General features: G+C 44.0%; 1 protein-coding gene across 3 annotated transcripts in view; it reads right to left on the bottom strand.

Moving 5' to 3' along the window:
• The window catches only part of LNX1 (ligand of numb-protein X 1), a 123584-nt gene extending 120638 nt beyond the window's left edge, over nucleotides 1-2946 (bottom strand). For all 3 annotated transcript variants that reach the window (XR_006201953.1, XM_042936368.1, XM_042936367.1), the window contains exon 1: nucleotides 2534-2946. The gene's annotated coding sequence lies outside the window, so the exon portion shown is untranslated. The remainder of the gene's footprint in view (nucleotides 1-2533) is intronic.
• Between the last annotated feature and the right edge of the window lie 17357 nt (nucleotides 2947-20303).

Raw genomic sequence — 20303 nt, 5'->3', positions numbered from 1 at the left:
CAGTGCAGGCTCCAAACCGGTTTCCTCCTCCCTCCGGACGGCCCCGACCCCCCTCCCTCCCCCCGCCCCGGGTGGCGAGGCACAGAGGCGGAGGGTGTTTATCAGCAAGATTGGAGGAAACCAAGCACCCAGTCTGCCCTGGAGAGAGCACAGTGGAAAGCAGAAAGGGCTGCCTGCCAAGTCAGATTACAGCAAACGACAACAGGACATGTCCCCCGCAGGCCTGCGGAGAACCACGTTTGCTGGGTCTGTGGTGCAGCAACAGCTTTGAGGCGGGAAAGGCCGGAGGAACAGCAGCGGCCGGCGGCTCCTAAGCATGTCCGGGAGCTGGCAGAGACCAGATTGCCCCAGCTTGTATGACATGGTTGAAGTAGTGTCCTCCTGCCTCCTGCCTGTTTTCTTTCTCTGAACTGTTAACGTTGGAGTTAATTATGTACAATTAATAACCATTACAAGAACCATCAGAGTTTCTAACGACGTCGGCCACGGAAGATCTCTTATCTTGCTAGGGTCAGACTATCTCTGTCAAGCACCCAGGAGAATGCCTTCAAGAGGGATCTTGCCTTTGTTTGGCACCCACGTGGCCCTAGACACTGGCCACATGACCCTCTCTCTCTCTGTTACCTCAACTACTTCTCATGATCACTTCGTATCACAGGGATTAGCTCCTGTTTTACCGATGAAGACACTTGAGGGCCTGAGCGGCTAAGTCACTTGCTCAAGGATGTAAGTGGAGAGACACCGTATGTTTTCCAGACAGGTCTTATTGCCACTTGAACCAAGAGATGAAGTTACCACACGTAGGGAGCCACCGTGGGGCGTTGATCCCTTCGGACAATATTTGTGCACAAATTATCCAAGAGGCCAACTGCAGTCTAGATAACCTGACTCTGAATTCCAGCCTCTGTAATTTCTTTCCTTTCTTATATCTGGGGGCATGGCACCCACAGCTTTGTTCCTTTAGTAGCCAGAGACCCTGACATGTAGTGATGAAATGGGGTACTTAATCATAAATTACGGTGCAAAGATCTAACAGACCATGGTAATCCAGAAGGAACGCGTCTCGTGGAGAGGTTTCTGACGTTAAAGACATATTTTGTTCCAGAAGATTCAGGACCTGAGAGCTCTTTTTCTGTCCTCTGCTGACAAAGCTCCGAATCAAGTGAGAAAACACACAGGTAAGGTACCACCATCCAGACATACCACTCGGGAAAAGAACCCACGAAGGTCAGTTCAAGAACAGTACAAGCCTCCACCGAATAAGCGAGAAAGTGGCAACAAGGCCAGGGCAGAATGTCAGTAGTGAGAAGCAGCGGTCCGACAAAACTCTTCTCAGCTTGTTTCAATTTCGACTTCTGGAGAATTGACATGCACTTTGAATTTCGGGGGGGTGAATATGAGCATAACCCCTAACAGGCTATTCCTTTGCAAAGGTACTGGCTGACTGAAATCTCAGAAAAGCAGCCATGAAGGAATCCAGAATGAAAGGTCCCCTCACAGGCTGATTTCTCCCCTCCATGTTTTCCAGCTCAGCTCAGCAGGAAAACGGGATATATTTTCCTTTCTCTGCTGGATGTAGAGTGGGGCTCTTGGGCTGTCAAGAACAGAAGGAGTATAGGCTGTGGGATCAGGAGTAAGAAAACAAAAATGGATCCTAGGAGTAAAATTTCTTCAAAAAAAAAAAAAAAAAAAAGTCAGGTCCCAGGGAGAACAATCTCCTCCATATATTTGCTATTAAAAATATTAAATAAAGATTTGCTGTTAAAGGGGGAAAAAAGTGGAAGGATTAAAAAAAACCAACAACAACAATTAAAGATCAGACCTGAAGTTACATTCTTGTAAGCACTGAGGAAATGATCTTTTCTTTAAATCAAAGGTCAGCAGGCAGCCAGGCCAGGTCTGGATGTAAACAATTCTAATCCAGACTGCAAAGTGGATTTTAAGAGCGTCAACAAAGAACAAAGAAAACAGAAGAAGTTTTTAGAGAAGAAAGAGGAAGGAAAAGGAGTCCAGGGCTTCTGAGGGGGGCAGCAAGATTCACCTGAGAAACAGACTTCTGGTGGTGGGGGGGACATGTTAGGTTCAGATGGAAATTACCTCTGGGGAGACAAATGCAGAAAGTAAGGCAAAAATAAGGCAACCGTGAATTCAGTCGGCACTGGCCTCCCAACCCCCATTAAACGGGCCGGACAGGTCTGAACCTTTGAGTTCAGTTTCAAAAAAGTCTCCACTGCAGGGTTTAAAAAAAAAAAAAAAAAAAAATCAGATCAACTTCCCAGACAAGCAGAGGCTGGCTTAATGATTAAGAGAAACAAAAAGGATTAAATATCTGGCCTGGGAGAATTTTCCTGTGCAACCAAAATGTCAAAGGCATCTCTCTGCTCTTCCCTCTCAAAAGGGCTTCTCCCTGTGGGACAAACTCAGAGCTAAGCCATTCAGCTTATGTATTTTTTTCATTCAAATTCCTCATTCAGATCCCTCAGGGGCCATGGGGCTGAACGTCAAAGGAGAAAAATGGAGAGTTTCAACTCACCTTTTCAAGTGTGTGTCTGGGGCTCTCAAAGCAGCAGCAGCCCCAAAGTTTCCATGCCTTGTGGGTGAATCCAGCAGCTCGTGGGGCTGCCTGAGCAGTGACCAGGCTCAACCTCAGCGTACAGGTGCCTAAAGGAAGGAGGAAGGCATTGGTTGGTTGAGAGCAGGAAATGTGTGACATCACAGGGAGCCTCACAGATAAAACATTGCTGGGACCTTAGCTACTGAAACAGTCAATAGGTCCCGCCCACCTGTCATTTACCTGAATACCTGTGAGCAGGTAGGTGGCGTCTCGGTTCGGACAAATGAATCAGTTAGAGCAATTTGCCGGTTGGAATTTACTTTCTTTCCTGAGCACGGCACGTGTCCAGCCCCGTGGACAGATTGGAACTTAAAAGCCTGGTTGTTTCCTCGGCCCCCTCCTCCCACCCCGTCCCAAGTAGCTGTCCCTAAAAGACTTAAAAAAGACACTGAACCACCAAATCAAGACAGTAAATTCGTGGGCATAAAAAGAAGAGTGTGAAGACTGACTTTTTGGAAAATATTTGAGAGTCACCCTCAAATGCCTTTTTGAATGGCATCCATTTGAATCCCACGTGTTTCTGTGTTCTAATTTTAAAAAAATTGGAGGTGACTCTCCAGATACATCTTTTTAAAAATTTTTTAAATGTCACTTTATTTGAGAGAGAGAGAGAGAGAGAGACACACACACACACACACACACACACACACACACACAGAGTGCAAGCGGAGAAGGGGCAGAGAGAGGGAGACACAGAATCCGAAGCAGGCTCCGGGCTCTGGCTGTCGGGACAGAGCCCGACGCTGGGCTCAAACTCACGAATGATGAGATCATGACCAGAACCGAAGTTGGGACACTTAATTGACTGAGCCACCCAGGCATCCCTTCAAATTCAAAAAAAATCTTAATATGATATTTGTTGGCATTTTCAAGGTCACGTTTTCAAATGCTTTTTCCCTACCCCCGCCCCAGTGGGAGGGCAGCGTTTTAAGCCCTTATTCAGGAGTTTGTAAAACTTCAAGGTCATTCCTACCTCGGCTTGCCTGGCGTCTTAGTCACATGGAGTTGACACTTCACTTGTAGGCCTGCAATTAGGAACAATTTAAATGATTCAGATTTGAATGATAGTACAGTAATAAGGTGGCTTTGTCTGCCGGTTACAGCCAGGAAGAAGGAGTCAGGATTATTTCTGTCCCAAGCCTGGTGTGTGACCCTGGGCAAGTCGCTGTGTTGCTTCAGTTTTTCCAGCAGGAAAAGATAGTAACTCCACAGCTCAGCTCCGCCAGCACCACAGCCGCAGCTGGGAGCTATTAGGACTGACTGTTAAACGCTTTGGCATCTTCCAGAAGATTGTAAACAACTCCCTTCATTGTATTTAAACGTCCTATATGTCTGTGGTCCCCATCCAGCATCTCTCAACAATTTATTCACTCTCTGGAGTGCTACCTGGGGATACTGTCCGTCCTCACTCCAAGAGATGGCAGAGACATTTCCTCCTCCCCCCACCCCTTAAGAAAAAAGTGTTGAAATTCCTATCCCTCCCTGCCCTGCCCCCCCCCCCCATTCTGTGTCTCTCTTCTGATACTGGAAACGCTTTGGTTCCACACATTCTAACATTGGACTACTTTAGCGGGTTTCGGTAGGTCCTGCGATGGGTAGGTTGGCGTCCTGACTGGGGGAGGGGTGGAGGAAGAGGAATCGAGGAGAGGGGGAGGAGGGAGGAGGGAGGAGGGAGGGAAGGAGGTCTTGATTCTGCTCTCTTGGCCTCCACTTTAACTGAGTGCAGCCGGTCATTCAATACCTTGTAAAATGATCAGCCAGGGAAGGAGGAGAAATTCTAGTTAAGTGCCTGAGGTACAGAGCAGACTCTGGATACTTCCCTGGCCACCCTCCCCCAGCCATCCCAGACTGCTGTGTTACACCTTCCCCACCTGGGAGCTGGGTGCGCTTTGAAGAGAATGAAAAGCCTTAAAAAAAAAAAATAAATAAAAAAAAATAAAAAATCCCCACTCACATTTTTATCCAATAGAAACTAAGGTAGGCGTGGCCTCCCCTGTCGTATTAACAACAAAACAACTCTGCAAACACTTTTCCGCCACTTAGGTCTTTCAGGAAAAGACCTGGTCCGCCAGCTGAGACTCAACTGAGAAACAACAAAAGAAAGACTTCTCCTTCACTTTGACAGGGTGTCCCCTTGTCCCTGAGAAGGGCAGGGCGAGTGGCCAACCCCATGAGTCATCTAGAAGGCCGAGCCTCTGGCAGTCTTGAAGCTACCTGCCTTTCCTGTGTGTCAGTCATGCCTCACCTTTTTTTTCTAGGGCCACCAAATCTGTCCTCGGAGGGCAGAATCACAGTTTTTTTTTGTTTGTTTGTTTTGTTTTGGTTTTGGTGGGGGAGTTGCAGGGGAAAAGAATTGGTAGGAAGTGATCAGGCACAAAGCTTTATCCAAAGGCTCCCAGGCTATGGGGCTTCCCTTGCTATAGTCACATACACTCGGCCATCTACATATATGGCCTGATGAATAAACATTAAGAACAAGAGTTGAAGCAGGAGTGGAGTTCACACCCTAGTATGGTGTATACACGAAGAGAAAGAGACAAAAGTAGATGAATTTCACACAATTAGCCATCCCAAGTAAGAGGCATCTTGGTACTCCTGGATTTAGAATAATCTCTCACGGTTACAAAAAAAAAAAAATCAATATGGGTTTCATTATTCCATTGGGGCTGTCGTTGCATTATTCAGGAAATGACATTTCTAAAGTGTTGTGGAAAAGATATAAATCAGAAACGTAAGAAACTAACATTGAGTAGGCACTTAGCGGGTGCTACTTACTGTTCTAAGTATTTTTTTTACAACAACCCTTTAAGTTAGGTGCTATGTGCATTCAAAGCTGGGGAAACCCAGGCATATAGAAAGGCTGAGAAGTTACTTAAGGACGGACCAGCCTGCAAGCAGCAGGCCCAGAGCAGTTTTAACCAGCGGAAAGAAGGGGAGGAAAGTTTCTAATTTCATGCTCATGGGGCAACTTCGTGGACACTAATGAAGCTTCTCACCCGTTCCCTATTCAGAAGGAAGTATCTTGTGGAAGTAGCCCTGGGGGAGTGTAGTTTCTGGGAAGGAGTGTCTTCAGTTACAGATGAATTACTAATCTGGTTTATACGTACAGTATATACGCATAGAACATATACACACGTGCATGTATTTCTACATACAGTTATGCGAAACGCACCAGGAAATCCATGAAATCGTACTTTTGAAGTATGAAATCATCTTTTCGAAGCCCGTCAAATCAACTGGAGAATGGAAGATCAACTTGATGGATCCCTTTAGAACGATCAGTTGTAAGTCTATGGCACCTTTTATGGTTATTTCTCTCTATAACTTCAACAGTCAGTGCCTTTAAAATCTGAAAATCGGGGCACCTGGGTGGCTCAGTCGGTTAAGCGTCCGACTTCGGCTCAGGTCATGATCTCACCGTCTGTGAGTTCAAGCCCTGCATTGGGCTCTGTGCTGACAGCTCAGAGCCTGGAGCCTGCTTCGGATTCTGTGTCTCCCTCTTTCTCTGACCCTCCCTCGTTCATTCTCTGTCTCTCTCTGTCTCAAAAATAAATAAACATTAAAAAAAAAATTTTTTTTTTAAATAAATAAATAAAATCTGAAAATCTTATCAGGGCAGCCCTAAGAACATGGAAGGAACAACATGCCATTGGGTAATATGAGACCATGTAAAATTAAGTTCCAATACCACCACCGCCATGACGGATGATGGAGACCTGGGTTGGCAAATACCAGATGCACACTGCTCCATTCTTCTCCCCCATACCATACGGAGTAGTCTCTAGTCCTTGCTAAAGGGCCATGGTGCCCTCGAGCTGAGAGGTAACCTTAGAATCTTCAAGATGTAAGTCCAAGGACAATGTAATTTCTATGCCTAGTTTCACAGAAGACGGCAAGACAGTCAGGAAAGGAAAAGAATGGTGTTGGCTGCTGCCATCAGGGAAGATTTCATGGAGAACGTATTGAACCTTGAAGGATCTGGTGAGATGGTGAGAAGGGCACACAGTTCTAAACAGGGTGGCCGTGTAGATGGAGGCAGGAATGATCACAGCCTGTGTGTGGTGGGGAGGAAGGTGTGGTGGGGGAGCAGGTGGAAGCAGGGGAAGAGGATCCATCACATGCTAAGTTTGGATGGGTACTGTAGGACCAGATTATGAAGCCCCTCGAGGGCTGACTGCTTCTGGTCTCCATGGTATTGCTGGCTACTATTCTCATGATGAATAAACAGCTTTTTTAATTGAAAAAAAAAAAAAAAAGGAAGAAAGAAATTCAGCATCTTATGCACAGGGTAATTTATCAAGAGTGACAATGTTTTAAGAGACGAACCAGAAGACAGACTCTTGAATACATAGAACGAACTGAAGGTTGCCAGAAGGTAGGTGTGTATGTGGGGAGTGGGGGGGGGGGGGGGCGGGTGAAGGGGATGAAATAGATAAAGGGGATCAAGAGTACACTTATCTAGAAAAAATAAAGAGTGACAATGGTTTCAGTGTTGAGCTAAACTTCCAGGATGTGCCATTTTGGCTACTTTATGGTCTTCTTTCTCTTTAGAAGCACGTCTCCTTTGCAGTCGTTATAGCCCGTAAACATCTTTGTCTGGAAGGGCAGGTGGAACACATTAGAAATCCCTCTGAACTCAAGGTTGGGCCTGTCCTAGTTAACCAGCCAGCTCACTTGGGCTTTTTGATTAGTTTGAATTCTTTTATGTGTCTTGACAGGGAAATCTAAGGGGGGAAAGGAGGTCTGTTTTCAAAGCTCTTTCCTTCTAGATCAACACAATGAAGGTTGGCATCCTCAAGGATTCCTCCTGGCAATGGACCCATTGCTAAGACCATGCCTCGTGATTCGTCAGAATTACTTTGCCCCTGTTTGCTTCCTTTTTTTTCTCATGGCATATTTGTAGAGTTGTCTAAGATGACTAAATGCCACAACAAAAACATATCCCATCTGATTTTAATAAACACATCTCTAGAAAAAGCTTCTTTGGCTGAAAGTGCTCAGCATTATGAGATGGAATTGCTGTATACATTCCATCAAATTGGCCTCAGGTTTTTTTTTTTTTTTTTTTTTAAACTAGCTTAGCCCCAAATCTTTCATTGGCTAATTACAAGTGCTTAGCATGATGCAAATAAGCAGATCCCACAAGGGCAATTATGGAAAATAATAGTAATAATCACAACTATCAGCTGATGTGATAGATGCCATCTGGTTCTGTGTATGTGCAAGAGATTCTGGTTCTCCCACAAACTCACAGCCTGTGTATTGCCTGGTTGGCAGATGAGCTTCTAGGACACGCTATGGATCTACAGGTTAGGAGCAGACATTTCTCTGCTTTGCGTGCTATTTGGGGGAGAGGTAGTGCATCAGGTATTGGATGTGGCACGTATTTTGTGAACTTGGCACATATTTGTGGCCAGCATACTCTGCTTCAGCACATATACACAACTATAATTATCACAAGGCCTATATTCCGGAACTGTAAATATCTTTATGTGTATATGACTCCACCCCTGCATAAACCAGGTGGGTTACTCCATTTTTGGGTGATGATTATTACTATTTTGGAGGCTATCATGTCTTTGTTTCTTTACTGGTTCCTTCATACACAGCTCTAATGATTGACCTAGTACCATATATGGAAAATGGAAAATGGAAAATGTCTCTTCTCTTTGCTAACTTTGGCTTCATTCTGAGGGCTTTCATGGCACTGTAGATGACCCCTCCAGCATCCTTGACCCCCTCAACTATAAGGACATTGACCTCGACTCCTCTTAGGCTACCCTTTCTGAGGGCTACCCGTTGGATCTTCTTATCACCCCCAAATCTTCCATTTCAAAAAATCAGAGAATGCTATTCTCAACCCTCCAGGTTTTTCACTCCCTTATTCAAACTTCACTTTCTTCTCTGCACTGATTGTGATCCCTGCTTCCTGGAGGCTGCCCAAGAATACCTGCTCCCTAGGTTTTACTTCAAGCTTATCTGGCCCAGATTCAACTTCCTTGCCAGCCTCTTCGACTTCCTGGTGACCTGGCAGGACCATGGCACCACCTTCCCTCCTCCTATAAGCATGAAGCCTAGACCCACTATTTAGATATGTCCTGCTGTCCTGGTCACTAAGCTTGACACTTCTGCTCAGTGTCTCTCCCTTCCCTCTTGGTGGTCACCCCACCTTCAGCTTATTCGCCTTGCCTGGCACTTGAGGTTTTTCACGATCTGGCCCCTGCCTGCCTATCAAAACTCGTCAAGATCTTTCTTATCTTTTCCATCCGCAGAACACCATCCACCTCCCAGACCCCAGGCCCGAGTAACTCTGTGTCAGAGGGGAGCACTCCCTCACACCCCCACTTCCACGGGAAAGTGGTTTCCAAAGCAGGCCCTGACTAGCTCCACACTTTTCCCCCCTCTGCCTCTGGGAGTCCCCGACTGGAAATACGGGAAAGAACAACCAGGTAACCTCGGCTTTGCTCCTCCCTTTTCTGTGTTGGGAGCAAGGCAGACTTTCCCTGTGCTGCGCTGCCGTGCTCTGAGTTTTCTCTGGCCGGCCTTCTGTTTGAGAAACCGCCACTCCCAGGTCTGCCTGGTCCGGGTGTCTTCAAGCTCTGTTTTCCCTTGTCCCGGGTGTTCTCCAATTTAGCCACTACCATTTAAAAGGTGATATTTTTGGGGCGCCTGGGTGGCTTGGTCGGTTAAGCGTCCGACTTCGGCTCAGGTCATGATCTCACGGTCCGTGGGTTTGAGCGCGTCGGGCTCTGTGCTGACAGCTCAGGGCCTGGAGCCTGTTTCAGATTCTGTGTCTCCCTCTCTCTCTGCCCCTCCCCTGTTCATGCTCTGTCTCTCTCTGTCTCAAAAACAAATAAATGTTAAAAAAAAAAAAAATTAAAAAAAAAAAATAAAAGGTGATATTTTTGCCTCCATCATTATTCTTTTGAATATTTTCCAGATTATCCCAGACCCGAGTTTGGAAAGAGGCACTGTTTACGGCGGTTCTCCTTGCATACCCCCAAAACTTGCTTGTGGTTCCCTTAACAACCAAGGTCTCTCACGTCTAGGCTCTCACCCCTGCGAGGCCATCTAACAGTCATTGTTCATTTGCCATTGCCTGGATGGATGGTATGCACGCTGTCTGTGTTCTCTCACAGATTCCTGGCAGAAATCCCATGAGCTGACTCTACTTAACAGATGAAGAAACTGAGTCTCTGGAAGGTGACGTAACTTGTGCGACATGCCCAAATGATGACAGGCAGACCCGAGACTCAGGTGTTACTCCTCCCTCAGCCTGGGAAACTCCTCCTCCATCCATAGGGCTCAGCTCAAATGCCATCTCCTTCACAGAAACTTCTGTGACCTCCCTGAGTGGATATCTGTGCCTGCCTTGTGCTTACCACACACTCTACTTCAGCGGTTCTGTCACTGATTGTCAGTTCTTAAAGACTCTCTCCTCTCTAGACAGCCAAGTAGGGAACATGGCTTTTCATAGATGCCCAGGCCTCAGCCCATTGCCCAATGCCTGTGATAAATATTAGTTCAAAGAACTAAACAAGAATCTAAGACAGGGCGCCTGGGTGGCTCAGTCGGTTAAGTGTCCAACTTCAGCTCAGGTCATGCTCTCGCAGTCTGTGGGTTCAAGCCCCGTGTTGGGCTCTGTGCTGACAGCCCAGAGCCTGGAGCCTGCTTCGGATTCTGTGTCTCCTTTTCTGTCTCCTCCCCCACTCACCCTCTCTCTCTCTCTTTCAAAAATAAATAAACATTAAAAATAAAAGTTGAGGGGCGCCTGGGTGGCTCAGTTAGTTGAGCCTCCGACTTCGGCTCAAGTCGTGATCTCACGGTCTGTGGGTTCGAGCCCCGAGTCGGGCTCTGTGCTGACAGCTCAGAGCCTGGAGCCTGCTTCGGATTCTGTGTCTCCCTCTCTCTCTGACCCTCCCCCGTTCATGCTGTCTCTCTCTGTCTCAAAAATAAATAAACATTAAAAACAAAAAAAAAATTAAAAAAAATAAATAAAAGTTGAATCTAAAATAAGGAAAGGACGAGAGGATGGAGGAATTCACATCAAATTAAATCTTGAGGTTTCCCTTCCTTTCCCAGGAGTCTAGGCCTGTTGACTTTGGACAGGGAGCTGATTGTATTCCATTTCAATTTTACAATAATGCTACAGTCTAGACATTCCTTGTTCACTCATTAATTCTTTCACTCGCTTCTTCAGCAAACTTATGAAACACCATTAATATGTGAGGCAAGGTCAAGGAGAACAAGAGTATTTTCAGGAACTCATAATCAAAGGAGAAGTAGAGTTTAAGGCCAGTGATTAAACAACTAAAGGTGGGAATCACCATAACAGAGGAGTAGCGCAGGGGCACTTGGACGAAGGAGGGGGTAGGCTTTTTCTTCTCATCTAGAGGCTCCCAGTTAAAAAGTACCTGCTCCAGTTTGCCCAGCTAATAAATGGCAGAGCCAACACTGGAGTGCAGTTCCTCTTGATTTTAGGGTTCATAGTCTTCCCGGGTGCCCACACAGCCTCGTGGTGGCCCTTAGCTCTGTAGGGCCATGCAGAGAAGTGAGTCCACAAGAAAGGGAGCCTAGCCTGCTTCTAGAGTCTATGTATGTTACCCCAGAGAACTCGTGGCCTCTTACAGCTTTACAAATTTCACATTGTAGGGGCGGGTTCTCCGAGAGGGTAGAAAGACTAATTCTCAAATGTGGCCTCTGGGTTTCCCGCCCACTGTCAGAATTGCTGGCACCTTGGGCAGAATTTGAAAAAGGCCCGTTCTTTACAGGCGACAGAAACATCTGTAGATATTCACATCAGTAGAATTGAAATTCCTTGAAAGTGGAGTCGGCTTACTTCAGTAAACCATTTTTAAAGATCCCCACCTCAAACCTCATAAGCTTTTTAAGTGTCACATATCTAAATTCCCATTTAATTCTATTTTCTGTGCTGTCAGTCCTCAGTGGAGAACAAATTAGCATTTTCCTCCCCACAACTCTCCATTATATTTGCTATCTTTTCTGCTGTATTATAGAGTTCAGGCCTGAGAGCCTTGTTTAGGCCTAAGAGCCTGACTTCTTCAAACTTTTTCCGGAGGGAGTAGAAAATTCATAATAACTAGTAACTTACAATGACTTACAGACACACCCACAAAAATGTCCCAGTGAGATGGAGTGGAAAAGGCAAAATCGAGAGGGGGATCACGTTGCTGGCCTCCTTGGTGCGAGAAGTATAGAGGAAGCCAACTTTCTAGGTGGGGCTGTGTTTTCCTTCTCAGTGAACTTTCACTTCTGTCCAAGAAAGGGCAGGTCCTCAAAAATGGGGATCACTGCCAAGAAGCCTGTCCTTTACTTCTCCTAAGTCAAAGAATATAAGAAAGAGAATATCATGAAGACCACTCACCATCAACGAGGAGATGGCCTCTCAGTCAGATTCTGGCTAATAGCAAAGGAAAGTTCCTTTGACTTTTCTTGAATCCTGAGCAGGTGAAGATACTCCTTTTCAGGGTGGATGATGAATCTGGATGGGTGCCTTTTCAGGTCTTTCTTAGAGCTGAATTCCATGGCTACCTGTCACTTCTCCATGACAAGCTGCTTAGACTAAACAAGGGTAGACCTCCTGGTGGTCATGAAGCCACAGCGAAGCAGGGCAGTGGACACGGGTTTGGGCTATGTGGAGGGAGGGTTCTTCAGGTCCAGTTCCGGGAACTCTGCCCCAGGAGCAGCCATCTCCTCCCAAAGTCAGTGCGGAAGCTGTCCTTCCCGTCCAAAGTGTAGATGATCACTGAGTAATGAATACTTTGACCACCTGTCCTTTGCCAACTGCAAGACTGGGGGGTGGGGGGGGGTGTGTAGTTATCATCACAGACCTTTCCTGGAGCCCTCCATTACTGAGTAGCTCAACCGATCCTGAGTTGGAAATGTTGACTCGACTGCAAGCCAGGGGCCAAGGTACAGGTGAGGCAGCAGGAAATCATTCCTGCTGGGATGTGAGAACGGCTGAGAAGAGGCCTGCATTTTGTATTCAGATCCCTTCATGTCAGTCCACTGAACATTTATGAAGAGTTCAGAGCCAGAAGCAGCGTTATTAACTGGTCTGGGTAATAGAGGCCCCAGATTGCCAAGTTCCCTGTTTGTACCGTCTTAATTTGAGGCTTTGTCGATATCAGTGCTGGCCATCAGCTCAGGGTGGCCAGGCTGGTTCTTCCAGTTCAGGTTGTCCCCCTGGAGTGGTGCGGTCCATCTGGCAAGAGGAGAGGCCACCCTTCCAGTCCAATCCCACTTTCTCTGAGTTGCCCCAGGAGGTGGACTGGATGTGCAGCTTTGACATGTTGTGCCACAGGCATACTCACACCCCCGTGTTGGGTGACTCTCACTGAAGTGTCTCCCCAGGGTGGCCAGTCCTTCCAGGTGATCTGGCTGCACCTGGATCAACACTGTTCATGTTCCTTCTGCCCATTAAACTCACAGCTGTGACTACAGCGTGAGAATGGCAGTAAGCCAGGTACTGTGAGATGCTCGTTCTTCAACGTCATGGAGTTGGGAAGTTTGGGCAGAGGGACAGCAGTGGTGATGGGATGTCCCTTCCTCATCTCTGCCCCTAGGGCCTGCTGCACGCACTAACTCCTTTGAACTTGAAGTCAGAAGAAGATTCGTGACGTTCCTGGCCTACCTTCAGCCCATTTCAAGGTGGCATCTCCTCCAGGATAAAGAAATCAGGAACCACATGCCAGGGGTCGCCAGTGGGTTAGTCCCAAGTGTCAGTCTTCTCAAAGCCAAACTCTCTAGACTGATTATCATTATTTCTCCCTGTCCCCCATGCCCTCTCCCCCAAATCTCCCCATTCTATAGAGTCCATACACCATCCACCCTCTTTACCCCTGCTTAAATGGCTGACTTGTGTTCCTACCATTGTTCTCCCCTGGAAATGATCCCATGAGATTTTATGGAAGAGCAAAAGTAGATCCTCATCAGGAAGTCTTAGGATTTTGCTGGTTGATGGAAAGAGGGATAAAGTGAGAAATAAACTCAGAATCTGCCAAGGTACATACCAAAAGTAATGGAAATGAAATCAACCTCTGCAGTGACCCAGGGATAAATCCAGATGTAACAAGTGAGCTCTGCTGTCTGTGATTTTGATACAACCATTAGAGGGTTTGTCTGGGTCCTGGGAGAAACAGATGCCAAGGTATGATGAAACATGGACTTTATTAGGGATAATACCTACGGGGGCAACAATGGGACAGGAGCTGAGAAATGTTGGGAGGGCACATGAAGAAGTTTAACAATGTCTTTGTTGCATAAGTGATGAACAAAGTTTGGTTTGGGAATGGAAAGAGAAAAGGAACATCTGGGAACAAAATGATGTGAATTAGCAAAGTTGCTGTTGGGTTGTAGTGAAGGTAGATATTCAGCTGGTATTTACCACGGGGCTGTACTAGGTATTGACTCCTGACACCTCGTCCAACTGGTCTGGTCTATTGCTGGTCGATGCCTGTCCTGTACTGATTGTCAAATATTTTGAAAATGACCCCAAGTTATACAAGCTATCATATTGGCTGGAATATTTGGCTATGGTTTCACAAATGGAAAAATTTATTTCTGATGGCCTTTTCATTGCAACATAGGACTCTCATATATATTAGCAATTCTCATAGAGGGGCGCCTGGGTGGCTCTGTCCATGAAGTGTCTGACTCTTGGCTTTGGCTCAGGTCATGATCTCCCAGTTCATGAGATCCAGCCTTGCATCGGGCTATGTGCTGACAGCACACAGCCTGCTTAGGATTCTCTCTCTCTCCTTCTCTCTCTCTCTCTCTCTGCCCCTCCCCTGCTCATGCTCTCTCTCTCTCTGTTAAAATAAATAAATAAAACTTAAAAAAAATTCTCATAGATGAGAACTATGAAACAAAGGGAACTGCCAGAATTTATTTATTGTTCTGTGGATTTGTTGGAGGGAGGTTTATGAAACTGATGGTATGCCCATATTCAAAGTCGCTTTTGTTCTATTCTTCCTAGAAAAGAAAGTATATTACTCTTTTCCCCTTGCCCCACTAAAAATATCCTAGCAACTAAATCTGGTGCACTTCCTATTTGTTCTTTTTTTCATAAGCACTGTACGTCCTCCTTAAACAGGAAAGGTAATTGAAGGTAAAATGAACTGAGACAGTGAAAAGTGACCTGTCATTAAAGTTTCTATCCTCACAAAATGCTGAAGTAATGAGCATATTTGGGGAGACTGGTGAAAAATCTAGACTTAACGGCCAGATAGACAAGAAGCAGAACTGGCACAGCCTGTGCCCATGTGGGAGTGTGGAGGCAGGAAGAAACAAGAGAAAGTGACCCGGGAACCCATGGAGATGGTGGTGAGGGCTGAATTCTCACAGGCAGTGGTACTGGGATTCAGACCACGTTTAACTAAATCTCCATGTGCAAGGGGGCACACCTGATATCTGGAATATACTTAGGCTACCTGGATTTTTTTTTTTTTTTTTTTTTGTAACCAAAAGTGCATTACGAATAGCAATCCAAAGTCTGAGACAGATTAACCTGTCTTTCCTCTAATGAACTAGAAAGTAAATTCTCCAAGATTAAAGATTTGTTCTCATGTCTAGGGTGGGTTGAACTTCTTGGGTGAGGATGGCAGGTTGTAATCTTCCCGTCCAAGAAAATAAGGATGCAGGGACCGGAAACCAAAAAAGACAACGCTATGAATGCAGAGGATTCCAAAGGCAGTGACATGCTATCTTATGTGCATTTAAACTCCCCTCCCAGATTAATGTAGTGGTTGATTTTCCAACGTAGGGCACAAACCCTCAGAGTTCTAAGTCATTGCTTTTATTCTCCTATGTGGTAATGGTTCCACCCCTGCCACTGAAACACACTCTCTCACTTGCATGGAGTACCGCACCATCACTGTGCACACCTTCCGAGTGGCCCCTTCAGTAAGCTGTTTTGATGACCTCTAATGACAATGACACCTGTTTCCTGCCCAGACTGCCACAGTGGCCCCAAATCACACACAGCCCTTTTCCTCTTTCCGTGCCCAGGGCCTACTGGAAAAAATAGCTGAAATTCCCCGCCTCTCCTTGTAGCAGGTAGAGGCAGAAATGAGACGAGGCTAGAGACCAGAAAACTCAAGAAATTCAGACTGGAGGTATCTTGCCTCTGAGAATGGTCAAACTTTTGAAAATTAGGAAAAAGAAAAAGTGTAAAAAAACGTAAAAAAAAAAATTAAAAAAATTAGAGAGAAGTAACGGAATTAAGTATATCCACCACTGTGCTGAACGAAGAACATGGCATTTCCTTCCCATTTCTCCAAAACTGTGCATATTCAGCCAATGACATCCATATTGCCCAATCCACAACAATTCTCAGCCCTCATCTATTACTTTCCCCTTTACCCCACTCCAGCTACACTGGCTTCCTTGCTTTCCCTTGTACACGCTAAGCATGACTCTATCCTACAACTTGACATTAGCTATTCTTTCTGCCCTGGAATACTCTTCCTCCAGATGTCCACATGGCCAGCTCTGTCCCTCCTTTGATTTTTACTCAAATGCCGTTTTCTCAGTGGGGCCTTTCGTAACCATTCTATGTACAGTTGCAAACCTCCCCTTACACTCTTGATCCTACATACCCTGCTCCATTTTTATTTTATTCCATGGCATTTAGTATTTCTAAATTGCTCTGTTGATTGTTTATTTATTTATTTTTTATTTTTGAGACAGAGACAGACAGAGCATGAACGGGGGAGGGTCAGAGAGAGGGAGACACAGAATCTGAAACGGGCTGCAGGCTCTGAGCGGTCAGCACAGAGCCCGACGCGGGGCTCGAACCCACAGACCGCGAGATCATGACCTGAGCCGAAGTCGGCCGCTTAACCGACTGAGCCACCCAGGCGCCCCTTGATTGTTTATTTATTATGTGTATTGTTTATTGTTTGCTCCCATAGACTTTCTTCTTTTTTTTAATTCTTTTAAAAAATGCCTATTTATTTTGAGAGAGAGAGAGTGCCCACAAGCAGGGGAGGGGCATAGAGAGAGGGAGACAGGGAATCCCAAGCAGGCTCTGCATCATCAGCACAGAGCCTGACATGGGGCTCAAACTCATCAACTGTGAGATCAAGACCTGAGTAGAAATCGAGTCAGACATTTAACTAACCGAGCCACCCAGGCACCCGTAGTTGAAGATTTTAAAGGCATTTAATAAATTCATTTACAAAAGTACCCTAAGAAGGAACTGCTTTTTGTTTTTGCTAGATTTATAGATTAAACATTTGTGAATTAAACTTAAAAATCTCAGTAAACGGATTTCTCTTACAATGTAAAAATCTGGAAAGAGCATCACTCACACCCTACGAAAAATAAAAGCAGGATAATCTATAAAATTATAGTTTTTCTGGGGTCCATTCAAGACTTGAGGTTGTAGGGAAACCAACTAGCCTGAAATCTAAGCAAAAAATAGGCACCTCCGAGGAGAAATGTAATATGAGTACTAGCTAATGTGAAGCCAAGTATGGAAGGAAGACAGATTTTGCATAAAAGCAGGTAAGAAAACTCCAGCTAAAATTTGTAAAGAATTTCTTTTAAAAATTTATTTATTTTTGAGAGAGAGAGAAAGAGAGAGACAGAGAAAGAGAGGGTGAGTAGAGGAGGAGCAGAGAGAGGGAGACACAGAGCTGTCGGCACAGAGCCCCATGCAGAGATCGAACTCACAAACTGCGAGATCATGACCTGAGCTGCAGTCAGCCGCTTAACCTACTGAGCCACCCATGCGTCCCTGTAAAGAATTTCTAGAGTCAAGTGTGGGCTATCATGAAAGTCTAGAAATCCTGGGAGTCAGAGATAAAAGGAAGATTCGCACTCACTCACAGGCTCTTCTCCACAGACCACAGCAGGTACTCATGAGAAAGACTGGGGCAGGATAGAAGATGGGAGAAAGACGGGAAAGAAGATAAGAATGTTAGCAGACTTCTCATCAGAAACTATGAAAGCTGAAGAGTACGAGGGAGCATCTCTAAAGTACTGAAAAGGAAATATTGTAAACCCAAATTTCTATACCGAGTGAAAAAGTTTTTTCAAGTATGAAGAGAAATGAAGACTTTTTCAGATACACCACGATTGAAAGTATTCATTACCAATAGACATGAACTATAAGAAGTCTTAAAGGAAATTTCTTTAGGCAGAAGGAATATGATAGGGGACAGAAAGCTGGATTTACACATAAAAAAATGAAAGGCACTAGAAATGGTAAAAATAAATGGACTGTGGAGGTTGGTACACTTAACGCCATTCCGGGAGCACACCTCTAATCCAATCTGATTTCGTAGGCTCCTTTATCTGGCACAAAATACCCTGAAGAAAATCTAGCATTCTAAAGTATAACAAGAATGATTCTTTATGTGCTATGTGCAGGGAAAGGCAACCTGTTAAGGAAAAACAAGATTGGAATTCAGTTTATGAAAGGGCAAAGAAAAAAAAAATTAAGTTTATTTTGAGAGAAACAGAGACAGTGCCAGTGGGGGAGGGGCAGAAAAAGAGGGAGGGAGAGAGAGGGAATCCCAAGCAGGCTCCACCCTGCCAGGGCAGAGCCCGACATGGGGCTTGAAATCATGACACTGTGAGATCATGACCTGAGCCGAAACCAAGAGTAGGGTGCTTAACCAACTGAGCCACCCAAGCATCCTGAAAGGGCAAAGTTTTTAATTTAAGTGTGGTCAAGTGTCAAAAATAAATAAGTAGTAAAGATAAGAAAAATCCAAGAAAGTAAGGTGAGCATTGAAAATACATAGTTTTTATAAAAGACTAAAGAAGTATTACATTTTAAGATTTAATAAAAAATAAAAGTGCACCAGAGTAATGTTTTAACCCACAAGCCACCTTCAAAAACACCAAAAAAACTTATATTCACTGGGTAAATCTCTTTGGACTGTGTTGGGTAATTCTGCAGAAACAAAGCGATAAGGACACAAATGAATTGTCTAAGTATTTTTTATTAATATAACAACTAATTATATGGCATTTGCTATGTTCTAATTTCTATTCTAAACACTTTATAAATATGAAATAATGTAATTCCCATAAGAACTCTATGAGGTAGACACTATTATGATTCACCTCTTATAGATATGCTCAAGGTCGTATGTAATGTAAAGATTTGGAGGTAGACATATTTTTCTCTGAAGTCTTTGCTTTTAACCTCCATGCCATGCTGCCTCCCAACACCATAATTGGATGAAACCCTACATTCCTGGTAAAGAGAATTTTCATATGTTTGTAGAACATTCATAAACATTTATACCTGGCTACAAAGAAAACTTCAGCAAATTTAAAGAGTAAAAATGTTATAGGTTATGTGATCTGATCCTAATTCACTAAGAAAAAAAAATATTTTAAAATGACCAAAAAAGTTGACTACTTGGAAATTAAGAGATACTTAGAAAATAATTTGGTTCAAAGAAGAAATCAAGAGAAATCACTGATCATTTTGAAAGCTACAAAAAAAGAGAACTTTATAATATGCTCTAAGACACTACAAAGATTGTATCAAAAATGTTATAGTCAAAATCTGTCCTTGTGAAATAATGAAGATGAGAGATAAAGAAACTAAAACCACATTCTAAGAAATTAGCAAAAAAAAAAGAGGCTTCTGGGTGGCTCAGTTGGTTGAGCTTGATTTCAGCTCAGGTCATGATCCCAGGGTCATGGGATTGGGCCCCTGATCGGGCTCTGTGCTGACAGTGTGGATCCTGCTTGGGATTTTCTTTTTCTCCTCTATCCCTCTTCCCCACTCATGGCCTCTCGCTCTCTCTCTCTCTCTCTCAAATAAAAATTAAAAAGACAGAAAAAAAATTAGCAAAAAAAGAAAAAAACAATAGAGTGATTAATAAAGTTAAAATCTTAAATTAATGAAGTGGAAAGAAAAAAGCAGTAAAATAGGTAAATAAATTTAAAATCTTGTTATATTAAAAATGCATACATTTGCTAAACAAGTTTTGATTTTTAAAATGAATAAAAAGCAAAATTATAAAAGATCAAGAAGTAGAAAGATTAAAGTGACTGAAAGTATTAAAAGAGAATAGAATATGAAACTTTATGGCAACAAATTTTAAAACTGGAAAAAACATTGGCAAAGAAGAGGAAAAATGATCTATTTGTTGCAGATGACATGATTGTAAACCTAGAAAACCCAAAGGAATCTAGTAAAAATCTCCCAGAATTAAGAAGAGAATTTGGTAAAGTAGATGGATATAAAAAATATGCAAAAAGAAAAAAAATTCTGTAGCTTTTCTTTACTCTGGCAATAAGAATAGGAATGGAAGAAATCCATTTAAAACATTGAAAAGGAAACCCCTGTGAAATACTTAGAAATAGATATAACAAAAAAGGAAATAAACAACAAGTTCATACTAAAATACGTAAAAGGAGAAGTGAAGAAATGGAAAGAAAGATGTACCAAATTCTTAGATGAGAAGACTCAATACCATAAAAATTCCCCCAAATTTCAATGATGTGGGTATTTCTTGTTTGTTTGTTTTGGCAATTGGATAAAGTGATCCTAAAGTTTCTAGAGAAAAATAAATACCAAAGGCAAGACAAATAATTTCGGAAAAATGGGGGTGGGGCAGGGGACTTCTTCACCAGTTATTTGAACCCTCTATAAAGCCATTATATTCAAGTTGGAACCTTACTGGATCCAAATTTTATG

This window comes from Panthera leo, chromosome B1 (assembly GCF_018350215.1).
Source record: "Panthera leo isolate Ple1 chromosome B1, P.leo_Ple1_pat1.1, whole genome shotgun sequence".
Taxonomy (NCBI): domain Eukaryota; kingdom Metazoa; phylum Chordata; class Mammalia; order Carnivora; family Felidae; genus Panthera; species Panthera leo.
This window is presented reverse-complemented; position numbering and strand designations above follow the sequence as displayed.